This window comes from Nicotiana tabacum, chromosome 3 (genome assembly GCF_000715075.1).
Source record: "Nicotiana tabacum cultivar K326 chromosome 3, ASM71507v2, whole genome shotgun sequence".
NCBI classification, from domain to species: domain Eukaryota; kingdom Viridiplantae; phylum Streptophyta; class Magnoliopsida; order Solanales; family Solanaceae; genus Nicotiana; species Nicotiana tabacum.
In genome coordinates this window covers 166659092-166678610 of record NC_134082.1, presented here as the reverse complement: position 1 = coordinate 166678610, position 19519 = coordinate 166659092, and positions in this window count along the sequence as shown.

The following is a 19519-nucleotide window of genomic DNA, read 5'->3' as shown; positions in this document are numbered from 1 at the left end:
GATCGGACAGTACAACCTCGGCATGATTTACGCATGATTGAATTGATTGATTGGAATTTATAATAAATAATATTGCGTCTTTGGCCTGGATAAATTGTTAAATGATGAGAAATATTTTGGAGATATCTTAATTATAAGAGAATTGCTTATTTACTTCAAAATATTGAGCTTACAGCCATCTTATATAACCCATGTTTGAATTATATCATTAGTATTTTATTTATAGCCCATAGTAAGTGTCGGAGTCGACCCCTCGTCACTACTTCTTCGAGGTTAGACTGGGTACTTACTGGGTACGCGTTGTTTTCATACTCATACTACACTTGTTGTACATTTTGTTGTACAGGCACATGTATGTCTAGTGGCCTTGTAGGCGTAGAGGCGTAGTTGATATGGGGACTTGCCTGACAATGGTTTTCGGTTCCGTCACAACGGTTAATGAATTTTGGGTCGTGACAACATGGTATCAGATTACTAGGTTCACTTAGGTCTCACGAGTCATGAGCAAGTCTAGTAGAGTCTTGCAGATCGGTACGGAGATGTTTGTACTTATCTTCGAGAGGCTACAGGGCTATTAGGAGCACTTCCTTTCTTGATTCCTCATCATGCAATTTGATTCCTCTAAGGCTTATGCCTTTATTTCTTTCCTATTCAATCTTATGCGACGTGAAGCGCTTGCTAATTGGGAACCGAGGAATTGTAATGGTACTACAGATGTGGTGCAGGATGTTTCTCCCTGCATACTTTATTGGGCTATTGTCATCGCCTTGCAGAAGGTCATTCTATCATTTCAGCTGAGTATCAGTATTACCTAAGGCTTGAGATTTGGCATTGATTGTTGTGACAATTCGTGTGTTGCTATCGCACAGTATTTGTGTAATGGTAGGGTGCTTGCCTATGCATCGAAGTAGTGAATAACTTGAAAGGAGGTATGCATTATTCAGAGATTCAGTATTTTATTTCCGGCTGAAAAATGATAATCGGACTATGAATGTTCAGGTTTGGGTAAATGGAGTAATGAAACTTGGTATTTTCGAGCGTGGCAGAATTTTCATCAGTAATGTGGTGTTGTCACCCTTGATCAAATCTGTTAAGTTCGCTGGTGTTATGGTCTTCGTCAAATCTCCCTTGGGGCAGGGAAGTGTGAAATAGTGCTGGAGAAGCGGATATCAGAGATCGCGGTGTGCAGTGGGTCAGGATTGAATCATTGTTCCTGGTATTGATGGCTCGATAAAGATGATCTTCGAAGGGGCTTAAAGTTGGTAGCGATCTATTGGTTCAGATGCTATAGAGATGGATTTTGACTTAAGCCATCAACTGGGCAGCGAAGGATGAGGAAGGACATGTGGGAGGTGTCTTGCAGTGGATAAACTTCTCGAAGGCTAAGAGTGAGAAACAGGAGTGCAATAGTTGCTTAAAGGAGTGAGTTTGACCAAAGTGGGAGAGTGGTAGAGTAGCATATCGGTTCTGTGGTAGGATGACTACACACCTTAAGAAAGGTTTAGAGTGATTTGGGATTTATGGTAGATACTGACTAAGTCTAAGGACTTAATTTGGAATATTGGATACTATACGGCGGGAGTTTGGATACAACAAAAAGGAGTTGCTTGATAAGAAGAAGGATACAACATGTCTTTGTATTAGAATAGACTGTCGCACCTTTAGTTGATGTCCATGAGGAGTAAACGGACTTTTGCAGCTGGTAAACGAGCACGGGCTCAGGATGGGTTACCGATTTTGTAGTAATTGTATCCAGTACAACAACATTGAAAGATGTCGGCATCTAATTTTCACAGGTGGGTTATCTCCTGTGAGCAGGTCGGCGGTCGAGTGATTGATGAAGCTTCTGCAAAGAACCTACTGGATATCCGGTAAGAGGTCGAATATGTGAATGTGGTTAGTGATTCATAGTGATCATGAAATGCCAACAGAAGGATTTCGAGGAATTTGGTGGTTTGATTATGCAAGATCATGTCAATAGGGGATAAGGAATCTTAGTGGATTCCTGAGTATGTAATAAGTGGCTCTAAACTAAGTGGGAGAGTCACACTGCCTATGATTGGATTGCATGATTGTCTACTTGTGAGATTTCTGGTTATCGGCATATTGGTGGGTTATAACAACTAAGGAAAGGAAATATCAATGGTAATTTGAGGAAAGGATTTGGGAAATGTGTACTATATTTGGCCTTAATCGATTCATGTTCACGCTTCGGCAAGACTCAGAGTTTTTGTTTCGTGTAGACGTGATTTGCAAGGAAAGTGATTCAGCTAGGTGCTTCTTTGAGAGTGTGTTCATGTGCTAGCATAGCCTTTGAATTGATTATATTTGGGACCATCAGAGTGGGTGACTCTCAACAACGTTCCTAGTGGATTCAAAAGCTAAGGTGTGATGCTTAAGGATTTCGAGTCCGTAGTATGGTTGAGTCTCGAGCTTTTACAGTGGAGGGGGCTTGGAGTGTTCCGTGTTATCTTCGATCTGCGGTGTAGCATGGGAGGAATGGGAGAAATGACTTCGGATTCACAAAGGAATTTTCAGAATAGGTGTACCAGTTGATGATGCGAATATGCACACAAAGAGGGCATGAGATGGTTCGTGGGATTTGTGACAGTATGGTCTCGTGAGAATAAGGTCACTCAGGATGAGTGCAATTTTTGGTTCGTTATGTTTTGGATGGAGCTATCATCCTTCCTAAGGCAAGTCCAGAGTAAATTAGAAAAAGTTGGATCATTTAGAAATGGTGGAATCGGCATAATGATGGCAATGGTTAGCTCCATCAGCATGTTAAGTTATACATATGATTTATGATGGTACATACGAGGCTTGACGATCTCCGTAATTGATTTTATTTGGAGGCATTCGAGCATTATATCTTGTTATGTGTAGATGGATCCCGGAAGAGTTATGGTGGTTTCGACCACTACTTGAGTTTGGTAGTTTCTGCAGTTATGAAAATTCAGTCATGTGTTGTAATGGTTCTCTTGAAATGAGCTAAGTAAAAAGTTTCCATATGATGAAATATTTACCATGTTAGTGGTTCAAGAGTTATGATGAAATTCTTGTACTCTTACGCGTTGGCATGATTAAGTGCAGTGAGTAGCATGGGATTTGGAAGTTGAGGATCGAGGTTGCAGTTGGGGATGACAAGAATGTCAAGAGCTCGGTTGAGCATGGAAGAATTCAGATGTTTAGAGTAAGCTGGAATTGTCTTTAGCGTCACCTGAGGTCGGTGTTCTGCGTAAGGGGCTTGGTGTACTGATCTGCGGATTTCAGATTCGCTTTACAGCGTTAGTATGGCTAGTGGTATGGATGTGCAGACTTGTTACCTAATGCGGAAAGTTGTGGGAGTGTGTCCCAAGGGAATATGGTACAAGTATGACAGGTAGTCACTTAATTGATTAAAGATCGAAACCAAGTATGGGGATTGTGGTGCTGTCGTTAATGTGAGTATTTATGCCTGAAGGGCGCTTGGTTCGTATGGTTGTGGACTGTGGAATTTTGTTCCAGCTTTGACGATTGTTCTTGTGTGTCATAGGAAAAGGGTTATTGTAGATCCTTGAAAGGTTATTAGACCAGTGCGGCACAATCAGAATTGACTTGAGGTCCACAGATGGATCTAAATATGAATGTGGGCTCTGTATCAGGATGGATGCGTTCATTTCAGCATAGCGCTCCTTATGGGGGAGTGTTCGGACATTGGATGTTATTTCGTCATCGGCTATTTCATGTAATACTATATTGTGCCATGTGGGTTGTGAAACAGCTTGATTAATTGCATATGTGTTGAGGTTCCACGTAGCGATGGTGTTATGTAGGCAGGATGGCTCTCGAGATGTAGACCATATATCGCACCTTAGTGGTGTTTAAGTTTTGTAGCGTATGGCGCTATTGGTCTCCCCAGGAATTGCATTATGTACTTCGCGTGCTTGTAGTTGATATTCGGGTATTTCATTGGTATGAGCATTTTAGCTCGGTAAGTAATTCATTTATAGATTATTATATGTGGATCGAGTGGCACGCCACTACGGGTACATTAATTGGATCGGGTGTCATGCTGCCATGGGTATCATGGTTGGATCGGGTTGCACGCCACAACGGTAGTATAGCGCTATCGGTCTCCCCAGGAATTGCATTGTGTGTTTGCTTCTCATTTTCTGAGGAAGGTTCATAACATCTTTTTGGTGGTTTAAATTAGTTACGTGGGTTGAGTAGTTCTTTCCATAGTTCGTTTTCCTTATGTATCACATTCAAGTTTGTAGCTTGTTGGCACATTGTGGCATGATACTAGATTTTTCGCATCGTCTGAGGTGGCTTATTGCCTGGGCAACTTATATTAGGTGGGACAAGATTATTGGACCTGGGATCAGTGCGATAGGATTTATATGAAGCATATTAAAGAGCAATTATAGTTGTGTGGTTCGGAATGAGATAATGGTTCTTGTTAGGAGAATAGACTCAATGATTTGTTGACTTGGCAATTGGTTATGAGTTTCTACACATCTCTTCTGTTGTGGCGATATTGCAGGAGTTGGAACAGGACTTATATGTGTCATGAGGTATGTTGTGGGCATATGATTCGTAGAATTTCGGCTATTGGCATCAGAGAATGATGTTATGGTCACGTGAATTATGTGGTGCATGATGTGAATTCGTCAAGGGTGTGGTACATGGTGTGAACTCAGCAACGGTGTCCGTACGTTGAAAACGGGCCTGGTGAAAAATTCCAGATGTTGGTATTTTGCTCTAAGGCTAAGTTGATTAAACAAAAGAGGAATCTTCATATTTGCCCGAGCAAATGTGCTCAACTAAGTTATGGTAGCACAGGTAGGTGCACGAGGTGTTAAATAGTGATTTCAGACAACTCCAACGCAATTCTTAGAACATTCGAGGATGAACATATGTTTAAGTGGGAGATAATATAATGACCCGACCGGTCGTTTCTAGAAGTCCATGAGCAGCTTCACTTCAGGTATTATAACTCGTACACGCGGTCGGAATTGAATTTGGGAATGTTCGGAGTTGATTTTGAAAGAAAATTCTCATTTCAAAAGCTTTAGGTCGGAATAATTTGACTAAGGTTGGATTTTTGAGTAAACAACCTCGGAATCGGGTTTTGAAGGTCAGCACGTTCGTATGATAATTTCGGGCTTGGGAGTATGTTCGGATCGGGTTTTGGAAGACCATGGTGCGTTTCAGCGCCTATTGTGGAAGTTAGCATTTTTGGAAGAATTTAATAAATTTGGGTTAAAGTGCATTTCAATGTTATCGAAGTCCGTTTGGGATTTCGAGTCTGTGAATAACTCCGTATGGTGATTCTGGTATTGGGAGCGCGCCCGGAAGTGGATTTGGAGGTCCGTAGGTCATTTTGGGGGTCAATTGTCGAAAGTTAGAAATTTGAAGGGTTTTTGAGAAGTTTGACCAGGAGTGAACTTTTTGATATCGGGGTCGGATTTTGATTCCGGAAGTTGGAGCAGATCCGTAATGTCGAATGTAACTTGTGTGCAAAATTTAAGGTCAATCGGATGTGATTTGATAGGTTTCGGCATCGTATGTAGAAGTTTGAAGTTATAAAGTTCATTAAGCTTGAATTGGGATGTGATTCGTGATTTTGATGTTGTTTAATGTGATTTAAAGCCTCGAGCAGGTCCGTGTTATGTTATAGGACTGGTTGGTGTGCTTGGACAGGGTCCCGGGGTCTTCGGGTAGATTCCTAGTGGTTAACGGATCAAATTGGAGTTGGAAGGAAGAGATGAAGCCTGGTCATCTGGAGTAACCGCACCTGCGAGGTCTTGGCCGCAGGTGCGAAGCCGTAGAAGCGGCCAAAGGAGCGCAGATGCGGTCATCTTACCGTAGAAGCGGGACCGCACCTACGGTAGGAGAAACGTAGAAACGGAGTGAGGGGTCCTGGTAAAGGACCACAGATGCAGTAGTGGGGTCGCACCTGCGGAACCGCAGAAGCGATCAAGTGACCGCAGCTGCGGAAAGGCTGGAGGCAGTGTGTTCTTTTAAAACGGGATTTGGCCCATTTTCCTTCATTTTCTCTTGGTTTGGGCGATTCTTGGAGGGTTTCAAGATGGGGTTTTCATCATCAATAGAAAAGCCATCCCCACCATATGAGTTAAATACATTGATTATGCATATGTTTTAACATGGAAATTAGTAGAAACTTAGGGTTTGAGGGAAAAACCTAGAAAATTGGTATTCTTGGATTTTGACCACGATTTTGGACATGAAATTGAGAGTAAATTATATATTTGAGTTCGTGAGGTTGTGGGCAAACTTTATTTCGAAACATTTTGGAACCCGGGCACATGGGCCCGAGGGCGATTTTTGTCAACCTGTCGATCGGGGCTTGAAATTGTTATAAATTTGATTATTATGAGTAATTGAACATATATTAATGGGTTTACATAATTATTGGCTAGTTTTTGAGCGTCGTGCATCGATTTGAGTCTTCGGAAGGGCTGAATGCTGGTTATGGAACTTCGAAGCGAGGTGAGTCTCCTTTCTAACCTTCTAAGAGGGAATTGTCCCCATAGGTGAATTAGCTGGATATGTGCTTCTATTTATGGGGGCTACGTACGCACGAGGTGATGAGAGTCTGTGCGTAGCTACTATTATGCTTTAAGTTCGAGTAGTCTAGGACCCAAAAGCATGCTTTACTTGCAATTTTTGCAATCTTGTTATTAATTTAAAATGCTTAAAACATATCAAATGTGTAAATGAATTTCTATAAGACTAGACATCAATTCTTGACTTTTTAAAGAGAAATTGCCTTTTATTGAATAATTGCTCCTTGATAAATTCTTGATTTACTGTTTGAATATATATATCTATTGTGGAACGGGTCGAACGCGTCTGTAGATTTAAATAGATGCATCTATAGTTCGCACCATCCGACCCTCTGGCAGTGCAAAGTTTAAATATTGTTGGATCGAGTCGTACAACCACGGCATGATTTGCGCATGCTTGTATTGCTTTCCTTGAGATTCATAGATGTTGATATTTGTTCTCCCTGGCCTGAGATAAATGTATAAATGATGAAAATGAATTTGAAAATTTCCTATAAACGAAAGAATTATTTATTTGCCTCATGCTATTAAGTTACAACCATTTTTATGAAAATCCTCCATTTACTATATTATTAGTATAATATTATTGGACCACTAGCAAGTGTCGAAGTCGACCTCTCATCTCTACTTCTTCGAGATTAGACGGGATACTTACTGGGTACACGTTGTTTTTGTACACATACCACTCGATGTGCATTTTTGTTGCACAGGCTCATGTATGTCTCGTGGCCTAGTTTGGCGCAGCGGCATGGTTAATACGGGGACTTAGGTGAGCTGCACTTCTCGAGACAACCCGCAGCCAGCAGAGTCTCCTTCAGATTATCGTATTATATTTTCTCTACTGTCCAACTTATATTCCGGACGGTTATTGTATTATATTATTTCCTAGAAATTTCTCATGCACTTGTGATACCGGGTTCTGGGATGGGATCATTCAACATTAAGTTTATTAAGACATCATTATTTATTCAACGAATTTCATTACTTATTGTTTAATATATAAAATAAATGATTTCAATAAATACCAAAATGAGAATTTAATTAACTTCTTCGTGTTAGCTTGCCTAACAGTAGTGTCCGGCACCATAACGACCCTTAGTGGATTTTGGGTCATGACAATATGGTATCAGAGCACTAGTTTCCCTTAGGTATCACGAGTCATGAGCGAGTCTATTAGAGTCTTGTGGATCGGTATGGCGATGTCTGTACTTATCTTCGAGAGGCTGCAGGGCTGTTAGGAGCACTTCCCTTCTTGATTACTCATCGTGCAATTTGACCTCTTTGAGAGTTGTGCCCTCATTTCCTTCATACTCGATCTTATGCGACGCGAAGCGCTTATTATGAATCAGGAATTGAGGAATTTTAATGGTACTACAGATAAGGTGTGGGATGTTTCCCCCTGCCTAGTTGTTTGGGCTATTGTCATCGCCTTGCAGAAGGATATTTTGTCATTTTACCTCCGTAGCTATACTTTTGAGAGCTTTGAGGCTATGCACATGTTGCTATGATGCTCATGTATGGTTATCGCACGGTACCGATGTGATGGTGGGACTCTTGTCCATGCGTGGAAGTAGTGTATTACTTGGAAGGAGGTTTTTCTCAGTGCATGATTCACATATTTTGTATTTTATTTCAGGCAGAGGAAAGTCATTCGGACTATAAATGATCATGTTTGGGCTGATAGAGTAGCGAGACTCCGTGTTTTCAAGTGTGGTGGAATTTTCATCTACGGCATGGTGTCGTCGTCCTCGATTGAATATGTTAAGTTCGTCGGTGTTATGATCTTCTACAATTCGCCTTTGGGGCAGGATATTGTGAGATAGTATTGGAGAAGTGGCTGTCAGAGATCGTGGGTTGCGGTGGTTCAGGATTGAATGGGTATTTCTAATGCTAACGCCTCGAGAAGGAGGAACATCGGAAAGGGTTGAAGTTAGTAGCGATCTATCGGTTCAAGTGCTACAGAGATAGATATTGATCTAAGGCAACATCTGGACAGCAAAGGATGAGGAAGGATATGTGGGAAGTGTCAGACGGTGGTTAAATTTCTAAAAGGTCAGGCGTAAGAAGCGAAAGTCGAGTAGTTGCTTAAAGGAGTGAGTTTGACCAAAGTAGGAGAGTGGCAGAGTAGCATATGGGTTCAGTGGTAGGATAACTACCTACCTTTAGGAAAAAGTTTAGAGTGATTTGGGAAATTCAGTGGACGGTGATTGGGTCCACATGCTTAATTTGAAATATTAGCTATTATACGGCATGAGATTGGATGCACCAGAAAGGGAGTTTCTTGATACGAAGAAGGATGAAATATAACTTTGAATTGGAAGATATTGTAGCATATTTGTTGATGCCCATAAGAAGTGAACAGACTAGTACAATTGGTGAATGAGCACGGGCTCAGGATGGGTTATTGATGTCGTAGTGATTGTACCCTGTGCAGTGATATTGGAAGATGTCGGCGTGTAATTTCCACAGTTGGGTTATCTCCTGTGAGCAGTTCAGCGGTCACGTGGTTGGTGAAGCTTCTGCGAAGGATTTTATTGACTATCCAGTAAGATGTTAAATATGTGAATGTTGCTAGAGATTCAAAGTGTCCATGAAATCCTAACAGAAGGATTTCGGGGAGTTTGGCGGGTTGGTTGTGCAAGATCATACCAACATTAAAGAAATAATCTTGGTGGGTTCCAAAGTTGTGCAATAGTAGCTTCAAGTTAAGCAGGAGAGTCCCACTGCCTACGATTAGGTTGCAGGTTATCTACTTCTGAGGTTCGGGTAATCGGTGTATTAGTGAGTTATTTCAGCTAAGGAAAAAGAACATAAGTGGTAATTTGAGCAAAGGAATTGATATGGGTGTGCTATAGTTGGCCTTATTGACTCATGTTCAGGCTGTGGGGGAAGATTCGGGATTTATGCCCATACAGAGGTGATTTACAAGGGAAGTGATTCAGTTGAGTGCTTTATCGAGATGGGTGTTCATGTGCTAGCGAAGCCTTGGAGTTGATTATATTCGGGACCAAGCTAGAGTAGGTGACTCTCAACAACGGTCCTAGTGAATTCAAAGGTTAAAAATGCGGTGCCTAAAGGTTTAAGCCCGCGATATGGTTAAGAATCGAGCTTTTGTAGCAGATCATGATAAGAGGCTCGGAATGTTCTATGACGTTTTCGACTTACAGTGTAGCATTAGGAGGAAAAAGAGAAAAAGACTTCAGATTCGTAGAGGAATTATCAGAATGGGTGTATCAGTTGAAGATGCAAATGTGCATGCAAGGAGGATATGAAACAGTTCATGGGTTTGGAGACAATGTGGTCTCCTGGAATGGGGTCACTCAAGGTGAGTGCAGATTTAGGTTGGTGATGTAAGGAATGGAGCTAATATTACCTCTAAGGCAAGTTAAGGATGAATTGGAAGAAGTTAGAGCAGTTAGCCATAGTGGAATTGACATATTGGTAGTAGTGATCAGTTCCTTCAGCGTGATTAAGTTATGCATGCGATTTGTGATGGCGTGTGAGGCTTGACGGCTGCCGTGATTGATTTTATTTGGAAGTATTCAAGTATTATGGCTTGTTATGTGTAGGCGGATCCCGGAAGGGTTATGGTGGTTCAGACCACTATTTGAGGGTTGGAATGTCCTACAGTGATGAGAAGTTACTCGCATATTGCTAGGGTTCTCTTGGAATGGGTTAAGTAAAAGTTTTGAGGTGATGAATTGTTCACCCTATTAGTGTTTCAGGAGTTATGATGAAATTTTGGCGCTATCGCATATTGACTTGTTAGGTGTAGTAAGCGGTATGGGATTTGAAATTGAGGAGCCACGTTGCGGTTCGGTGTTTGATGAGGATGTCACGAGCTCGGATGAGCAGGATGGGGAATTGGGTGTTTGGAGTAAGGCTGGTATTATCTTCAGCGTCACCTGAGATCGGTGTTTTGTGAAAGAGGCTTTGTGTCCTGGTTATGGATTCTTGATTTGCCTTACAGCGTTTGTGCGGCCGGTGGTATGGATTTGCAAACTTGTTATCTGGTGCGGAAGGTCGTGGGAGCGTGTGTCACGGGAAGATTGTATGAGTGTGACGTGTAGTCACTTAATTGATTGGAAATTTAAACCAAGTATGAAGGTTGTGGTAATATCGTTGATTTGAGAATTTATGCCTGAAGGGCACTTGGTTTATTGGGTTGTGGACTGTGGAGGTTTACTCTGGTTATGATGGTGGTTTATTGGGTTGTGGACTGTGGAGGTTTACTCCGGTTATGATGGTTGTTCTTGTGAGTCATGGGAAAAAGGGGTTATTATGGACCCTTGAAAGGCTATTAGCCTAGTACGGTGTGGTCGGAATCGGCTCGAGTTTGATGGGTGGATTTAAATATAAATATGTGCTCTACATCAGGCCGGATGTGTTCATTTCAGCATAGCGCTCCTTATGGAGGAGTATTTGGACGTTGGATGCTATTTTTGTCGTCGGCTATTTCGTGTAATGTTATATGGTGCCGTGTGAGTTGTGAGACAGCTTGATAAATTTCTTATGTGTTGAGGTTCCGCATAGCGATGGCATTGTGTGAGCAGGATGGCTCTTGAGATTCAAGTCATATATCGCACCTTAGTTGTGCTTGAGTTTTATAGCTTATGGCGCTATATGTCTCCCCAGGGATGGTATTAGGCACTTAGTATGCTTGTGGCCGATATTCGGTATTTAGTAGTAGTGAGCAATTTAGCTTGGTGTGTATCTCCTTATATGAGTTCTATGGATCGGGTGGTACACCTCCACGGGTATGTTATTTGGATTGGGTTGCACGCCGCAACAGTATGATGTTGAGTACGGTTTTCTATATTCTAAATTTTGTGTGTTTTGTTTTCCATTTTTCTGAGGAAAGTCTATATTAGCTGCATGAGTTGAGAAGTCCCTTCCAGAGTTCATTTTCCTTATGTATCGCATTCGAGTTGGTACCCTATTGTATGGCATCATATGAGACTTTTGGTCATGTCTGGCGTGGCTTGCTGCCAGAGCAGTTCGTACCAAGTGAGATGAGATTATTGGATCTAGGATCGGTACGGTCTGATTATATGAAGTATATCAAAGAGCAAATACCATTATTTGGTTCAGGATGAGGTGGTGGTTCTTTTCAAGAGTAGAGACTCAATGATTTGTTGACTCTGCAGTTGGAACAAGACTTATACATGTCATGAGGTGCATTGTGGGCATCAGATTCGGGGAATGTCGGTAATTATAATTAGATAATGTTATTATGGTCCTTTGGATGATGTGGTGCATAGTGAGAATTCGGCAAAGGTATGCAGTCATGTTCTGGTACATCGTGTAGTGATTGATACGGTGTTCATATATTGGAAACAAGCCTCACAGAGAATTTAGGATGTTGAAACTGGGCTCTAAGGCTCATTTGTTTGAATAAAAGAGAATATCTTCAAATTTGCTCGAGGTAATGTGCTCAACTGAGTTGTGGTAGCACGGGTAGGTGCACGAGGTGTTTAACTGTGATTTCAGAAAACTCTAGCGCAGTTCTTAGCACGTTCGAGGACGAATGTATGCTTAAGTGGGGGAGAATGTAACGACCCGATCGGTCATTTTGAGATCTAACGCGTCGTTCGGCAGTTTGAGGCCATGAACAACTTCACTTCAGGTATTATGACTTGTATACGTGGTCGGAATTGAATTTCCGGAAGTTTGGAATTGATTTGGAAAGAAAATTCCCATTTCAAAAGCTTAAAGTTGAAAGAATTGAGTAAGGTTTGATTTATGAGTAAATGACCTCGGAATCAAAATTTGAAGGTTCCAACAGGTTTGTATGATGATATAAGACTTGGACGTATGTCCGGATCGGGTTTTGGATGACCAGGAGCATTTCGACGCCTATTGTGGAAGTTAACATTTTTTGAAAAAAATTTATAAATCTGGGTTGAAGCGCTTTTCAGTGTTATTGATGTTCGTTTGAGATTCCGAGTCTGGAATAGATCCGCATGGTGATTCTGGTATTGGGAGCGCGATCGAAAGTGGATTCGGAGGTCCATAGGTCATTTTGGAGTCGTTTGGCTAAAGTTATAAATTTGAAGGTTTTTGAGAAGTGACCGAAAGTGGACTTTTTGATATCGGGGCCAGATTTCGATTATGGAAGTAGGAGTAGGTCCGTAATGTTGAATATGACTTGTGTACAAAATTTGAGGTCAATCAGATGTGATTGGATAAGTTTTGGCATCGAATGAAGAAGCTTGAAGTTCTAAAGTTCATCAAGTTTGAAATGGAGTGTAATTCATGGTTTTAGCATTGTTTGATGTGATTTGAGGCCTCGGGCAGGTCCGCGTTATGTTATAGGACTGGTTTGTGTGATTGGATGGGGTCCCGAGGACCTCGGGTGGACTCCGGGTGGTTAACAGATCGAATTGGAGTTGGGACGAAGAGCTGAAGCCTGCTAGCATCTGGTGTAACCACACCTGCGACGTCTTGACCGCAGAAGCGGCCAAAGGAGCACAGATGCAGTTGAGAAGGGAGAAGGCTGGGACCATAGATGCGGTCATCTTGCCGCAGAAGCAGACCGCACCTGCAGAAGGAGAAGAGCAGAAGCGGAGTGAGGGGGTCTGGCGAAGGACCGTAGATGCGGTATAGGAGCCGCACCTGCGGAATCGCAAGTGGACTTTTTGATATCGGGGCCAGATTTCGATTCTGGAAGTAGGAGTAGGTCCGTAATATTGAATATGACTTGTGTGCAAAATTTGAGGTCAATCAGATGTGATTTGATAACTTTTGGCATCGAATGAAGAAGCTTGAAGTTCTAAAGTTCATCAAGTTTGAAATGGAGTGTAATTCATGGTTTTAGCATTGTTTGATGTGATTTGAGGCCTCGGGCAGGTCCGCGTTATGTTATAGAACTGGTTTGTGTGATTGGATGGGGTCTCGGGGACCTCGGGTGGACTCCGGGTGGTTAACAGATCGAATTGGAGTTGGGACGAAGAGCTGAAGCCTGCTAGCATCTGGTGTAACCACACCTGCGACGTCTTGACCGCAGAAGCGGCCAAAGGAGCATAGATGCAGTTGAGAAGGGAGAAGGCTGGGACCACAGATGCGGTCATCTTGCCGCAGAAGCAGACCGCACCTGCAGAAGGAGAAGAGCAGAAGCGGAGTGAGGGGGTCTGGTGAAGGACCGTAGATGCGGTATAGGAGCCGCACCTGCGGAATCGCAGAAGCGATCAAGTGACCGCAGGTACGAAAAGGCTGGAGGCAGTGTGTTCTTTTAAAACGGGATTTGGCCCATTTTCCTTCATTTTCTCTTGGTTTGGGCGATTCTTGGAGGGTTTCAAGAGGAGGTTTTCATCATCAATGGAAAGGTAAGCCATCCCCACATATTATGAGTTAAATACATTGATTATGTATATGTTTTAACATGGAAATTAGTAGAAACTTAAGGTTTGAGGGAAAAACCTAGAAAATTGGTATTCTTAGATTTTGACCATGATTTTGGACATGAAATTGAGAGTAAATTATATATTTGAGTTCGTGAGGTTGTGGGCAAACTTTATCTTCGAAACATTTTGGAAGCCGGGCACGTGGGCCCGAGGGTGATTTTTGTCAACCTTTCGATCGGGATTTGAAATTGTTATAAATTGGATTATTATGAGTAATTGAACATATATTAATGGGTTTACATAATTATTGTCTAGTTTTTGAGCGTCGTGCATCGATTTGAGTCTTCGGAAGGGCATGAATGCTGGTTATGGAACTTCGGAGCGAGGTGAGTCTCCTTTCTAACCTTCTAAGAGGGAATTGTCCCCATAGGTGAATTAACTGGATATGTGCTTCTATTTATGGGAGCTACGTACGCACGAGGTGATGAGAGTCCGTGCATAACTACTATTATGCTTTAAGTTCGAGTAGTCTAGGATCCAAAAGCATGATTTACTTGCAATTTTTGCAATCTTGTTGTTAATTTAAAATGCTTAAAACATATCGAACATGTAAATGAATTTCTAAAAGACTAGACATCAATTTTTGATTTTTTACAGAGAAATTGCCTTTTCTTGAATAATTGCTCCTTGATAAATTCTTGATTGACTGTTTGAATGTGTATATCTATTGTGGAACGGGTCGTACGCCTCCGTAGATTTAAATAGATGCATCTATGGTTCGCGCCGTTGGATCGGGCCATACGACCTCGACATGATTTGTGCATGCTTGTATTGCTTGTTTTGAGATTCATAGATGTTGATATTTCTTCTCCCTGACTTGAGATAAATGTATAAATGATGAAAATGAATTTGAAAATTTCCTATAAACGAAAAAATTGTTTACTTTCTTCATGTTATTGAGTTACAACCATTTTTATGAAAATCTTCGATTTAATATATTATTGGTATATTATTATTGGACCACTAGAAAGTGCCGAAGGCGACCTCTCGTCTCTACTTCTTCGAGATTAGACGGGATACGTACTAGGTACACGTTGTTTTTGTACTCATACTACACTTGCTGTGCATTTTTGTTGCACAGGCTCATTTATGTCTCGTGGCCTAATTTGGTGCAGCGACATGGTTGATACGGGGACTTAGGCGAGCTGCACTTCTCAAGACGACCCGCAGCCAGCAAAGTCTCTTACAGAGTATTGTATTGTATTTTCTCTATTGTCCAACTTGTATTCTGGATGGTTATTGTATTATATTATTTCCTACAAATTGCTCATGCACTTGTGAAACCGGGTTCTAGGATGATTATGGGATCATTCAACATTAAGTTTGTTAAGACATCAATATTTATTTAGTGAATTTCATTAGTTATTGTTCAATGTATAAAAGAAATGATTTCAATAAATATTAAAATAGGAATTTAATTAACTTCTTGGTGTTGGCTTACCTGACAGTGGTATCCGACACCATTACGACCCTTAGTGGATTTTGGGTCATGACACGGAAAGATTACACGTAAACCATTTGGAAAGGCTAAGAGAGCCGATTTTCCATTGCAATTAATCCATTCTGTTATATGTAGTCTAATGAATGTGAAGGCTAGGTATGGTGCTTTGTATTTCATTACATTGATTGATAATTTCACGCACTTTGGTGATGTCTTGATTTCTCATAAATCTGAAGCACTTGAATGCTTTAAGAAATATTTGAATCAAGTTGAGAATCAGTTAGACAAAAGGATTAAGATCTTAAGAACCAATAGAAGGTGTGAATATCTATCAAAAGAATTTGAAGAATTCTATAATGATAAGGGCATCACCAGACAATTAACTATTCCTTACACATATTATCAAAATGGTGTAGTAGAAAGGAGGAATAGAATATTATTGGACATGATAAGGTCCATGATGACTCAAGAAAATTTACTTATCTCCTTATGGGGAGATGCGTTATTGACTGCAGCCTACATATTGAATAAAGTGCCTTCTAAATATTTTCTTCCACTCCTTATGAGCTTTGGACTGGTCATAAACTAAAGTTAAATGTTTTACGTCCTTGGGGTTGTGCTGCATATATAAAAGATTCTTTTAACAAGTTTGGTAAATTAGATCCAAAAGGCGAGAAATGTATCTTCATAAGATATTCTCCAAAGGGTATGTGTTCATAGATGAATTGGAGGATAGAAGTGTTACTCAGATTGAATCGCGAGATGTCACATTTTCGGAAAATTATTTTCCAAAGAAGGCGAGGTAAAGAATGGAGAGCCTCTTTATGAAATGTTGAACTCAAATAGTCAGCAAGTGTCTTTTGACACAATTGATAATCAAATCGATCAAAATGTTGTTCTTGATCCGAGTGGGAGTGAGAGTTCTCAATCTGAAAATCCTTTTGATGAATCTAAATTCAACTACGAAAGAGTACCACAAAAATATACCTAAATGTACTTATGAGATTGAAGATTACGTTTTCTTGGTATCTCCCAGACAAATGGATAAGCCAAAGTCTGTGATTGAGGCTTTATTGAGCCCTGAAAAAGATGAGTGGATGAAAGCAATGAAAGAAGAATTAGAGTCCATGAAAACCAACATAGTCTGGGATCTAGTCAACCTTTTGCCTGGCGTAGTGCCACCGCGAACAAATGGGTTCTCAAAATTAAACGCAACATGGATGGGTCAATAGAAAGATACAAGGCACTATTGGTGGCAAAAGGCTTTACTCAAGAAGCTGGAATAGATTATGTGGAAACATTTTCACCAGTTGTGAAGTTTACCTCAATTCGCTTACTTTTGGCTATTGTTGCACGTTTGGATTTGGAATTACATCAAATGGATATGAAGACAGCTTTTCTCAATGGAGAACTAAACGAAGAAATGAATCTACATGGAACAACCTATAGGCTTCATCGTTAAAGGCCAAAAAAAAGGTCTGTAAATTGAAAAGATCTATTTATTGTCTGAAGCGATCTTCAAGGCAATGGAATTTGAGATTTCACAAGGAGGTGATCTCGTATAATTTCACCATGATCAATGAAGATCATTGCATTTATGTGAAGAAGTCCAATGGGATGTTTGTAATTCTTTCTCTTTACGTGGACGGTATTTTGTAATGACCTGATCCATCGTTTTGAGATCTAGCGCGTTGTTCAGTAGTTTAAGGCTATGAGTAGCTTCACTTCAGGTATTATGACTTGCACGTATGGTCGGAATTGAATTTCGAGAAGTTCGGAGTTGATTCAGATGGAAAATTCTCATTTTAGAAGCTTAAAGTTGGAAAAATTAACTAAGGTTTGAATTTTGAGTAAACGACCTTGGAATCAGTATTTGAAAGTTCCAATAGGTTCGTATGATGATTTTGGATTTGGGAATATGTACGGATCGAGTTTTGGATGACCCGGGAGCGTTTCGATGCCTATTGTGGAAAGTTGGCATTTTGGAAAACTTTCATAAATTTGGGTTGAAGTGTATTTTAAAGTTATCGATATCTGTTTGGGATTCGGAGCCAGGGAATAGCTCTGTATGGTGATGTTGGCCTTAGGAGCGCGCACGGATGTGGTTTTGGAGGTTCGTAAGTCATTTCGGGGTCTAGTGAAAGCTGGAAATTTTAAGGTTTTGGGAAGTTTGACCAGGAGTGGACCTTTTGATATCAGGTTCATATTCAGATTTTGGAAGTTGGAGTAGGTACATAATGTCAAAAGTGACTTGTGTGCAAAATTTGAGGTCAATCGGACGTGATTTGATAGGAATCGGACATGCAGAAGTGATTTTAGAAGTTTTGCGTTTCATGATTTGATTCATGCGTTTTAGCATCTGATTTATGCTTTTAGATGTTATTTCAATGTTTCGATCGCACGAGTGAGTTCGTATAATGTCTGCAGACTTGTATGGATGTTTGATGTGGAGCCCCGGGGGCTTGGCTGAGTTTTTGAGTGCGTTCGGAGTGCTGAAGAACTTCAATTCTGCTGGTTTCTGGTCTAGGTTGTAGGTTTCGCAAATACGGGGTTTCATTCTCATTTGCGAGGAAGGATTCGCATTTGCGAGGATGGGAAAAACACTGAGGGTTTCGCATTTGCAAACATTTGGTCAATTTTGCGGAACTGCCTATTACAACCCATATTCATGTATGTTAGCTCATGCCATAAGGTATTCAACGTAAATCCATGAAGAGATTATCTTTAAGATGGTAAGAAGTTAATCCTAATGGTCTTAAATGATACAAAGGTGTATAAGGGTGGTTAACAAGTATTAGAAGTTAAACGGATCACGAGTGTTGTCAGCCGTATTTTCGGATAAACCTAGAGGTGCTTAATACACTCAAGAGGTAGTGTTTTAAGGTATTTGAATCATATAATATCCGTATTATAAGTCTTGAAGTCAAACGAGTTATGAGACAAAAGTCGACAAAAGTTGTCACAACTTAGGTTCATAATTTTACTTAAACATTAGGTCGAATGTTACTAAGCTTTTCTCCCAATTTAATTAGAATTATGGGGTTATCTACCCACCAAATTGAAGATCTATGAGTTTAGTTTCCAACTCAATAAACCATTCATCGATACGATCTCGGAATAGAGAGATATTTGCATTTTCGTGAGACTGCGCCAAGTACCTCTCTATGGGGCTCACTTAGGCGGTTTAAGACATTTGGGTATATACATGATGCTTCCAACCCGTTTTAAGTCATTTCTTTCACTATATTCAGACCTTAGAACCCTACTAACACCCTATCAAGGTTCTCTCAAGATTCAAGACCCAAACAAAGGGCAAACAACACAAATCAAGTGTCGAGAATCCCGTGGCGCTAGTAAGTTTCTTTTTCTTCTTGTTGTTGCTCATTTTTGTGTTGTTCCAGATCGTGTGGGAGGTTGTTTTAAGGGTTTTATGTTCTTTAAATACTCCCTCAAGCTCTTAATATCAACCCTAGGAGATTTCAAGCCTTCTAAAGTGATTCTAGTGCCGAAAACACTAATTGATTGCTAGTTTCGCTTTCTTGTTGTTGTGGCAGCATTAGAGGGATATTTCATGGAAAATTAAGGTCAAATTGGAGTTTGTTCTTTCTGTATAAAGGTAAGGAACCTCTTACTCTATATGTATTTAAGATTATCCAAGTTGAGGCTAAGTCATTGAAGCTAGAACTTGTGAAATATATATCGAAAGGCTTGGTAGTAATGTTATCGGTTGGTGGACTATTTTGGGAGGTTCAATATGATTAACATTGATGTTGTTTGAGATGTTTGGTGATTGTTTTTACTTGTGGGAAGTCATATTAATAGGGGAGGTGCTGTCCGTTTCATCATAAAATAGGTTGTGGTCGGTACATAATAGTTACGACGCTTAAACGTTAACGATAGTGTCATTTCTCCTATTGTAGACTAAGGAGTCGTGTCATTTGCATAGCTTGAGGTTAGGCAGTATATACAAGGTATGTGAGGCTATCCCTTTCCTTCTTTTGAATGACTCCAATTGTACATAATGTAATGAACGAGCTTCCAAAGATACTCTACTCTTAGAAGCTAGCAGTACTTACATTGTTTCCCCTCTTATGGAACGATTA